Source organism: Lathyrus oleraceus, chromosome 7, assembly GCF_024323335.1.
Source record: "Lathyrus oleraceus cultivar Zhongwan6 chromosome 7, CAAS_Psat_ZW6_1.0, whole genome shotgun sequence".
In the NCBI taxonomy this organism is placed as follows: Eukaryota; Viridiplantae; Streptophyta; class Magnoliopsida; order Fabales; family Fabaceae; genus Lathyrus; species Lathyrus oleraceus.
This window is the reverse complement of record NC_066585.1, coordinates 300,095,174-300,106,321: the sequence shown is the minus strand read 5'-3', so window position 1 is coordinate 300,106,321 and position 11,148 is coordinate 300,095,174. Positions and strand designations below refer to the sequence as shown.

Sequence of the window (11,148 nt, the reverse complement as noted above, 5' to 3'; positions counted from 1 at the left end):
GATTGTTGCTCCCTTTGATTGGTCATCATTATATACCTAGTTTGGTATCCCGATGCCTTTCTTTTTGGTCGATTTATCCTTTGTTAACCCAGTAACCGGTTGTGGATAATCTTCCATGCAAGTGTGTTATCCACGTTCTGACGGTAATGGATAATATATCTCATGCACTCTTCAGTCGAAGCCTTTTGTGTTTCCCTAGTCGAGTAAGATTCGTTATTTCCCTTTTGCAGAATCGAATATTTGTTGTTTCGGATGATTGCCGGATGCTTGCAATTTATCCCTTTTGAGTTGTCTTTCGTTTACCCGTATGCTTGGTATCGATTGTCTCTCTTTTTGGTTGATCACCTATTATATGCCCTAACCGGTATCTCTGGTGTCTCTTCCTTTTCGAGTGTATTATTCACATTCTGACGGTAATGAATAATATACCTCTTTCACTCTTTGGTTGGAGTCCTTTGTTGATTTTCCCCAGTAGAGTAAGATTCGTATTCTTTGTAGAATCTAATATCCATCCTTTAACCAGTTTGTGTTTCGGATGATGAGTGTTTTGGCAGTAAAAACCAATTCACGTTTTCGGTGATCACCTATTATATACCTAGTAACCGGTATCCTTGGTGTTTCTTACCATGCGAGTATATTATCTACGTTCTGACGGTAATAGATAATACATCTCATACGAGTATTCTATCCACGTTCTGACGGTAATGGATATTATATCTCATGCGCTCTTTGGGTTTGTGTCCCCAGTTGAGTAAGATTCATTTTCCCGTTGTGGATTCGAATGTCCATCCTGTGAGTCGATTTGCTTTTTCAAGCCCTCCTTTGGATGATGAGTGTTTTGGCAGTAAAAACCAATTCACGCTTTGGTTGGTCACCTATTATATGCTTCGGTATCCCTGGTGTTCCTTCCTTTCTGCTCCCTATCATGACCTCGGTCCCCTGTGGAGTCAGATTTTTCTGAGTTGATGTACCTTTTTAGGTCTTTCTCAGATGTTTGGTTGATTGATATCTCTCACCCTTATACCGGTCTTAGATATTCATTCTTCCTGAGTTTGTTACCTTTATACCGGTAACACCTCATTTCCTTGTTGCTTTTCCCCGTGAGAGTCTCTTTGTTAGACCTTCTCCAGTGGAGTTTTCTTGTGGTGATTTTTACCTTTGCTGTATTGGCATTTTCCCCAATATATGCATTTTTCCGGGCAGGGAGGTTCTTTATGAATCTTTTTCTGGTCTGAGTCCGGATTTTCATCCGAAGTATCCTTTGTGGATAGTTTGAGTCAGCTTGTGTTTTCCTTTGGAAACCCTCTGATCCCCAGTTTGAGTCCTTTACTTCCCCAATAAAGTCTCCAGTCTAATTTATGTTTTCCCCTAATTCAGAGTCGTGTCCTGCTCACGCATTCTTTTTCTTTTTATCCCCAATAAGAGTCCTGTTAAAGTCTCTGTTCCTGGTGAGTGTATTGCTCCGATGGATCGTCTTTTTCTTCTGTGGGAACCATATCCCCACAGAGTTTGTGTCTTTTACATGCATACATTTGCATCATGAGGTCTCTTAGGGACCAAAATTTGTCTCATTACTGTTATTTAAGCCCATTCTACCGCGTCGAGATGAAGATTTCTAAACTTCACTTCTCCGGCTAGAATGACCTTAAATAGGGGCATCTGTAAGACCCCAATTTTGTCCCTAAGATCCCTCATGGCATCATATCATATCATATCATTGCCTCAAGGATCATTGTGCACCTTGCCTTCTTTCCTGTGGGTGGGTTGTCTTTTGAGTGTGATTCTTGATCACCAAGCATGTTTTGCATATGTATATCATTGATTTTCATTTGTTTACTAACCAAAAGTACAAAAATATTGTCATCTAACCTTGTTACTTGCAGATGAAGCAACAATAGGTCAAGCCAGTCAAAGGCATTCATTGAGCCATAGATGGTGGCCATTATGAAGAATTTGGGCACCATGATCATTCATCAAGAGTTCATATGAACCATGACATCATTTTGAATCAAGATCTCAAATGGTAGAGGCTTGAAATTCATCAAAGCATTGTTCAGTCAACCAAAACCCTAGCAAAGTCAATTGTGGTCAACTGTGCATAAAATCAGGGATTTGATGGTGGGAGATGGTTAGAAAGGTCTCATTCATGCCCATACAAGTCTCATATAACATTTCAAACATCATCATTGAAGAATTTGAGGTCAGATAAAAAGTTTCCAAAAATAGTAAGTGACCTGTAATTTCAAACTGCCAAAAATGGAATGGTCTTCTCCTCAAATTTACATCATCAAGCAAGCTTCAAAACAAATTTTGTCCAACATGAAAGTTGAAGCTCTTGCTCTTACCTTTCCAAAAAGTCCAAGAACATCCATTTCTCATTTGTGGTTGGCAAGTTATGATCAAATCATTGTCAATGGATTTTGAACTTCAAGCTAGCATAACTTTTGCATCAAAAGGCCAATTCATGTGGTTCTTTTTGGAGCAATTTTCTCTTGATGTGCACTATCATAATCATGCATCACATTTCATTAAAACTCATCACAAAAATATTTCATTTTTCACTTGATTCAATTTAATTTTTTGGAGGGAAAAAGTGAATTTGAAAATTATGCATTTTATTCATTTCCAACCAATTCCATTTGCCTCCAAATGACATTTTGAACTCATTTCATGCAGCTTGGTACTGTTTCATTGCTCATACATGCATAAAGGGTGTTTTGGCCAATTTACATTAACATGCTCATTTCACTAATCCATTTACATTTTGGTTAATGATGATTATGGACATGATTAACAGGTGCTATATATTCCTAATCCTAACAGAATTCATAACCACAGTTCACAAATTCAGATCTCAAATTTTTTCTCTCAAATTTCTCTCAATTTTTCTCCCATTTCTTCATAGAAATTGCATAATTCTTGTTTGATTCTTCATCTAACATCATGACTGAGCAACATTCAAGCTGGAACCAGGTGATTTCGTGCAGAATTGAAGCAGCTTGGAGCAAGAGCATCAAATGGTGAAATCTCAAATCCGTGGATTCAAAGCCGATTAAGCATCAAGAACTCCTCAAACACATTACATAAGCTTGCTGGAAGAAGATTGGATCACTACAAGGCCAGGAACACGTGGAATTGCAAACTGTTCTTCAAGAGGTATGAAAATCGATCCTCTCCTTTCTTGATTTAGTTATGTGATTCGTGTAGATCTTTCTTCTGTGAGAACACTGAGCCAAAAATTACTTGATTCCATGCTATAATGAGTGAGATTCGTTGATTTGAATATTTCATGATGATTCTAGATCCATTCGATTCTTGCATAATATGATGTTTTTGGATGTGTTAGTTATTGATTCTTGTTGCCTAATGTTAGATCTACGTGATGATGTGCACGATTTGTGTTTCTAGAACCTTTTAATTTTTTCTGGAAAAATCATTGATGAAGATCATGAAGATCTTCATGTGTTCTTGAATTCTGGAAAGTTTCCTGCGGATTTTACCGCAACCTTCATCGCCTTTGCCACAGACTTACCTGCGGATCCATAAGCTTTTCCTACGGATTATGGATGCGTGCATGCGCCTAGGGTTTGGCTGAAACGACCTCGTTTTGGTCTTGGCGCGCCTTGGATATTTGAATGTCCACTCGGTTCGAATCCGGACCAGAGCCTTTTCCATTTTGGCTATTGCATTTTTCCATTCATGCCTTACATGTACATGCTACTTGTTTCATGTTTTTTTTTATTTTTTCTCCTCATTCAAAAATTCATAACTCAAAAAATAATGATCCAATTGATGTGAGATTTTTTTCACCTTATTCCTTATCATGTGTACTTTTTTATGGTGATTTTTCCAGAACTTGTGCTCGGTTGAAAATTGTTTTAGCCTAGGGTTTGTTATCACATGTCATTTCTTGCACATTGCTTGCCCTTTCTTTTATGAAATCATGATGCTTGATCCAATGAAGCTGAAATTTTACATGCATAATATAGACATCTTGACTGATCTTTTGGTATAGAGTTTGTAATTTTTGCATTTCTGGTTTGTGAGATATGATGTGATCAATATAGGTGTGACAATGTGTGTCACACCATTTCTTGTCCAATTTTCTGATTTTATTTACCATGCCATTCATTTGCCAAATAATCTGATTTTTTTCATGTTGATTCTTCTGGATGTCTAGTTTGAGCATGCTTTTTTGTAGAATTTTTTGGATCCATTTCCTATTTGTTTGAGATTTTCTTTGCTGTTTGGTCATAATTGGACTTTTGTTGAGTGTTCAACTTCCATGATTTGTGAAATTCTCATGCATTATCATATGAGCTTGAAATTTTGTACTTTGATTATTAACATGTTGAAGTTCATTATGGTTTTGGTTTGGTTCATTTATCTTATGTCATTTCTGTTTTAGGATTGCTTTAAGTTGATGCACCATTTGTAGTCTTGGTTGAGCTTGTTTTTGCATACCTTGACTTAGTGAATTTCTTTGACATGCTTATACTTATCCAAATGCCATGATTTTTGGTATGTTGCTCATTTGATATGTTCTGTTTAGGCATGATTTTTCTTGGAATTTATTGAGCCATTTTTGATTTGATTTGAATTGGTTCATTCTGTTTACTCCAATGTGATTCCAATGTGCTTACTTTGACATGATTTGTGTATGAAATAAAATTGGTTGATGCTTTTGATATGGGACCAATTGGATAATGTTTTTAATTGATAAATATTGATTCTTACCAATTTTCATGTTCTGTTTTGGAATATTTCTCCTTCTTTGACCCTAGGCTTTGGCCTAAGGGTTTGCTTCTCATGTGTGAGTTTGTTTTCAGGTTAAGAAGCATATGGCTTTAAGGAGATCAATTTGCATAGCTTGAGTTGGTTTGCTTAATTGTTATGAACTAACTTTGACTTGTTTTGTAGGATTCTTTGGCTCATTTGAGTTGAGCTTGTGCTTTGCACAATGTAGCCTTGATTGTTTGATTGTACATTGTCTGTTGACTGTTGGTTTATCTGTTTGACTTTTGTGACTTGAGTACTGATTGAATTGGATTGATTTCTGGTACCTTAGTTGCTATAGTTCATTGTGAACTTGCTCTTGCTTTGCTTGATAACTTAAGCATTGAGGTATAACATCTCTTCTTCATGTAGTCTGGAAGACCTGGCCTGTTACTTGGCCGGGCACCTGTCTGAAGTCCTCCTTAAGAGGCATTGTTTGTGATTGTTTATCTTTGTCCCCAAGCAGGAAAAGTCCTTTTGATAAGGCAATTGGTAGATAGAAGAGATGTGTAGTCCATCTCCTACTATTCTGTGTGTCTTCCCTTTGCTCACATTACATGTTGTAGCATTGTGGATCTTAACCCAAGATCTATAGAGTCATTAACTCGTGGAGAGAGTTCCAACTTTCTGAACTCCCACACCTTCTGATATTCAAAGCTCTCCCTGACCAGGGATAAGAGCAATGAGGCACACCCCTCATATCCTTTACATCTGCTTCACCTTAACTCTCAATGTTAAGGTTAAGAGCACCACTTACCCCATTCCAGTTGACTTTAAAGTCTAACCCTTGCTTGAGCCTAGTTGCTTGGATATAGTGTGTGCTAAATGACTTTGTTTGATTGATTGCTTGATTCATCTGTACATGTTTGTTTGCATACCTTTGTGCATTTATCATCATTAATTGTTCATTATAGCATGGTCATCATTTCATATCTTTGTGACTTGTTTGAGTTTGCCCATTGAGGAATCAACAGTAAGTCCATTAATTGGCCATTGTTCCTATGATTTGGAAGGGATTGAGTGTAAGACCATTTCATTGGCTTCTTATGTCCTCTTTGCTTAGTGCTTGTTTGGTTGTTGTATGTGAGGATTCAATTGTAAGTCCATGTTGTTGGCATTTGTTTTCCCATGATCATCTGTTGGAGATTAGAGTAAGCCCAGATAGATTGGCATCTGATATGCATGTTTTGTTTTGCTTTGCGAGATTGGAATAAGTCCATTTATTGGCATCTGGTATCATTATTTGATTTAGGAGATTGGTGTAAATCCATTGATTGGTATCCGGTATCCGCTTTTATTTTGTGAGATTGGAGTAAGTCCATTTATTGGCATCCGGTATCATTGTTTTGTTTTAGGAGATTGGTGTAAATCCATTGATTGGTATCCGGTATCCGCCTTTGTTTGTGAGATTGGTTTAAGTCCATTGATTGGCATCCAGTATCACCTCGCTTTTTATGTGCTTACTTGTTTTGTTGCCTCATTCCAAAGGACACACTTGAATCATCTTCTATATGATCTCAAGAGGTGAACTTCTAGGAAGTTTTACACTCCTCCATCCATACCCTCTTTGTCCTAAACCTTTTCACATGTTGCTTTCAAACTTGAAATACATATTGTAAAAACATTTTCATGTCTTTTCAAATTAGAAACCTGGACCTTAAGTCCTTGACTTTCAAACTCCACTTTTGATAATACTTCTTTCTGAATTGAATCTTAATCATACCTTGACCATATTTTGTGAATGTTCATAATCAATTAACTGCACCCATTCAATTGTTTTGTGGCTTTGTCCATTGTTAATATGTTTTCGTACATTAGCCATAGGTTTCAATTACCATAGTGGTTGATGTAAATCTTACCTTGTCCTTAGTGAGTTGATTGTAAGCCTTCCATACTTATTATAGGGTTAACCCCTCACTAGTATGTTGAAGCCGTCCTCGCATGGTGGATTGTTGGTATTGGTTGAGTTTTCTCCCATTGGTAATGAAAAGCCTTAGTGCTCTTATTTTAAAATGAACCCACTCATATTTTGGAAATTTTTTAGCCGAACTACGGCGTTTTGATCCTTACCTTTCATGGAAGGTACGTAGGCAACGGGTTCATCCGTTCAAACACACAAATAATAAAATTGTATATTCTTTCCTCATCATCCCAATCATGTTTGCACAATATGTCATAAACAAATAAACTTTTTATACAACAAGTGTGAAAAGGGCTCCCTAGGAGTACCTAGGACGTTTTGGGTGTCTAACACCTTCCCATTGCGTAATTTACCCCTTACCCAGACTCTCTGATCTTTTCATTAGTTTTCTATGTGTAAAACTTCTTAGGCTTTTGTTCGCTTTTTAGCCATTCCTTAGGATAAATAAAAGTGCGGTGGAGACTCGATTCTTTGTATACTTTGCTTTTGAATTAATCAATAAATCATATAGCGACGAATACACCGCTACAGTACCCTGTGGTTTTCATTGAAAAGTGTACATATTCAAACTCTAGATATTCTTATTAATATAAAACATTTACGCCTTTTCCCGTTCGGGTGTGTGAAGTTATTTGTTCAACGAAATGTTTATGTGACTGAAATGTTTGTGTGAGACTTGTGTGTTAGTTCATCATAATGAATATACGTGTCAGGTTAAAATGCTAACAGAATGTTTCTAGTTAAATTTATGATGTCATTTGCAACAAATTGAACAGAACTCTAGTTGTGAATGTGAAATATCTATTTATATGCATTAATATGCCCGTACTTGATGTCTAATTTTTCTTCCGGATATGTGTTTAAGTTATAATGAGTTTCTATAAATTAAACGTACACATTATTTAATATGTTGATACATGAGATATGCCTATCTATGTCATTATAAAAAATTCTACAAATACTAGCGATGATCTTCTTATACATGTGTGTTTTATTTTTTGTATTTCTTTACCACTCACTCTTCGTTGTTTATAGGTGCGTTTGTGAAATGGATTTTTTAAAGTTAGTTGTTGGTTATTCTAGCATTGGTATGATGTGTAGCAAGCATAAAGGTGAAAAAATGATAAACGGTTTATTGCTCGTTGTTATTTGGACATGAACTCTTTACCAAATGAAATTTATCATTTGATATCACCAACGCATAATATATTTATTAGATCCAATTATTGAATTAAACGTTAATCAGAGTGGCGCAGCGGAAGCGTGGTGGGCCCATAACCCACAGGTCCCTGGATCGAAACCAGGCTCTGATAGAATTTTCATGTGACTCGCAACTGTATGTGTGACATGTGTTTCCTAATATCATGATGACCATAAATATCATGTTATAATACTTCTGAGAGATATACCTCTGATAGAATTTTCAAATATAATTTTGTTTTTATTCAAAAAACATGTTACAAATCAAAATTTATTCGTGACTTGAAAAAATAGGGATAGACTTCTAATTGTAAAAGTGCATTAAATTTTGTATATGTGCCGTAAATTCGCTAAATACTATGATATGATTGTTTGTTGAAGTATAATAACGTGTTAATGTTTATCTAAATACTTAAGGTAGTAACTGTTGTGTATGTTGATACACGACAAGTCTTATATCTTCCAATATGAAAAGCTATGTAAACATGGCCGATGATATTCATATGTTTACTTTAACTTTCAAAAAAATTTACCACTCACCCTCAAAAATATTTGTTTACATATCAATATAATGCGTATTTAGAGTTGTTACTTGGTGATTCGAACACCATTATAAACTCAGGATATAACATAAAATTGAAAATAAGTTAAACACTTTGATATTTAATATCGTATTTAAAGAAACTATATATTATATTAAAAGTTTACAGTTTAAATATATATATTGTCCTAGCAAATATTTTACAATTTGTTTTTAGTCATGGTTATTTTTGAGGTTTTTGCTTTGGATCTATCAAATAATCTTCGATGTTATTTTAGACTTGTATTTGAAATTAACATTGTATCGTGTGAAATTTTTATATTATTGACTTAAAAGATTAAAATCAAATACTAAATATATTACAAACATTAAAATAAAATAACAAGATAAAAAAAAATGTAAGGACTAACACTAAGTACTTACATGGAATTAAACAGAAATTCTATATAATTGAAATATACAATTACATATATAAGCGAAATATTAAACAATAATTCCATGTTACCACCACAAAACTATGTAATAAGCCTAAATTTAGATTTAATTTTAATTAGAGAGATGCAGATGAAGCGATGCGGGCCCTTACCAACAAACCTTTGACATAAACTAGATTTGATAAAATAAATAATTTATTTTTCAAAAAAAAAAGTTTCCCAACAAAAATAATTTGCTCAAGACGATTATAGGTAAATTGTTTCTTCCGTAACCAATTATTAAATGGACAAGTAATATATTGGAGGTACCAGATTACAAATGTTGCCCTCAGTAGTCTACTCACCACAGATGTCGGAAAGTACCTTTACACCAAGACAATATCGAATTGCAAGATGACCTACAAAAAATACTAAAATGACGTGTAAATTATATAAATGAATGAATGATTTATATCAACCGTTATGGTCAGATACCCTGTGGTTTTCATTGAAAAATGTACATATTCAAACTCTAGATATTCTTATTAATATCAAACATTTACGCCTTTTCCCGTTCGGGTGTGTGAAGTTACTTCTTCAACAAAATGTTTGTGTGACTGAAATGTTTGTGTGAGACTTGTGTGTTAGTTCATCATAATGAATATACGTGTCAGGTTAGAATGCTAACAGAATGTTTCTAGTTAAATTTATAATGTCATTTGCAACAAATTGAACAGAACTCTAATTGTGAATGTGAAATATGTATTTATATGCATTATTATGCCTGTACTTGATGTCTAATTTTTCTTACGGATATGTGTTTAAGTTATAATGAGTTTCTAGAAATTAAACGTACACATTATTTAATTCGTTGATACATGAGATATGCGTATCTATGCCATTATAAAAAATTCTACAAATACTAGCGATGATCTTCTTATACATGTGTGTTTTATTCTTTGTATTTCTTTACCACTCACTCTTCGTTGTTTATAGGTGCGTTTGTGAAATGGGTTTTTTTAAGTTAGTTGTTGCTTATTCTAGCATTGGTATGATGTGTAGCAAGCATAAAGGTGAAAATATGATAAATGGTTTATTGCTCGTTGTTATTTGGACATGAACTCTTTACCAAATGAAATTTATCATTTGATATCACCAACGCATAATATATTTATTAGATGAAATTATTAAATTAAATGTTAATCAGAGTGGCGCAGCGGAAGCGTGGTGGGCCCATAACCCACAGGTCCCTGGATCGAAACCAGGCTCTGATAGAATTTTCAAATATAATTTTGTTTTTATTCAAAAAAACATGTTACAAATCAAAATAGTGCATGAAATGCAAGACATCTATGGTTAAATTGTATAAAATGTACGTGTGACTCGCAACTGTATGTGTGACATGTGTTTCCTAATATCATGATGAGCATAAATATCATGTTATAATACTTCTGAGAGATAACTAGTTTGTTGAACTTGTTTCGTGACTTGAAAAAATAGGGATAGACTTCTAATTGTAAAAGTGCATTAAATTTTGTATATGTGGCGTAAATTCGCTAAATATTATGATATGATTGTTTGTTGAAGTATAATAACGTGTTAATGTTTATCTAAATACTTAATGTAGTAACTGTTGTGTATGTTGATACACGACAAGTCTTATATCTTCCAATATGAAAAGCTATGTAAACATGGCAGATGATATTCATATGTTTACTTTAACTTTCAAAAAAATTTACCACTCACCCTCAAAAATATTTGTTTACATATCAATATAATGCGTATTTAGAGTTGTTACTTGGTGATTCGAACACCATTATAAACTCAGGATATAACATAAAATTGAAAATAAGTTAAACACTTTGATATTTAATATCGTATTTAAAGAAACTATATATTATATTAAAAGTTTACAGTTTAAATATGTATATTGTCCTAGCAAATATTTTACAATTTGTTTTTAGTCATGGTTATTTTTGAGGTTTTTGCTTTGGATCTATCAAATAATCTTCGATTTTATTTTAGACTTGTATTTGAAATTAACATTGTATCGTGTGAAATTTTTATATTATTGACTTAAAAGATTAAAATCAAATACTAAATATATTACAAACATTAAAATAAAATAACAAGATAAACAAAAAAAATGTAAGGACTGACACTAAGTACTTACATGGAATTAAACAGAAATTCTATATAATTGAAATATACAATTACATATATAAGCCAAATATTAAACAATAATTCCATGTTACCACCACAAAACTATGTAATAAGCCTAAATTTAGATTTAATTT

The 11,148-nt window shown here is 33.8% G+C and overlaps 2 non-coding genes across 2 annotated transcripts; both read left to right on the top strand.

The window, feature by feature from the left end:
• The first annotated feature begins 7,938 nt into the window (after positions 1 to 7,938).
• TRNAM-CAU (transfer RNA methionine (anticodon CAU)) lies at positions 7,939 to 8,010 on the top strand. The gene has a single exon. It is a non-coding gene; the product is annotated as a tRNA-Met (tRNA).
• A 2,043-nt stretch (positions 8,011 to 10,053) lies between these two features.
• Positions 10,054 to 10,125, top strand: TRNAM-CAU (transfer RNA methionine (anticodon CAU)). The gene has a single exon. It is a non-coding gene; the product is annotated as a tRNA-Met (tRNA).
• The last annotated feature ends 1,023 nt before the right edge of the window (positions 10,126 to 11,148 follow it).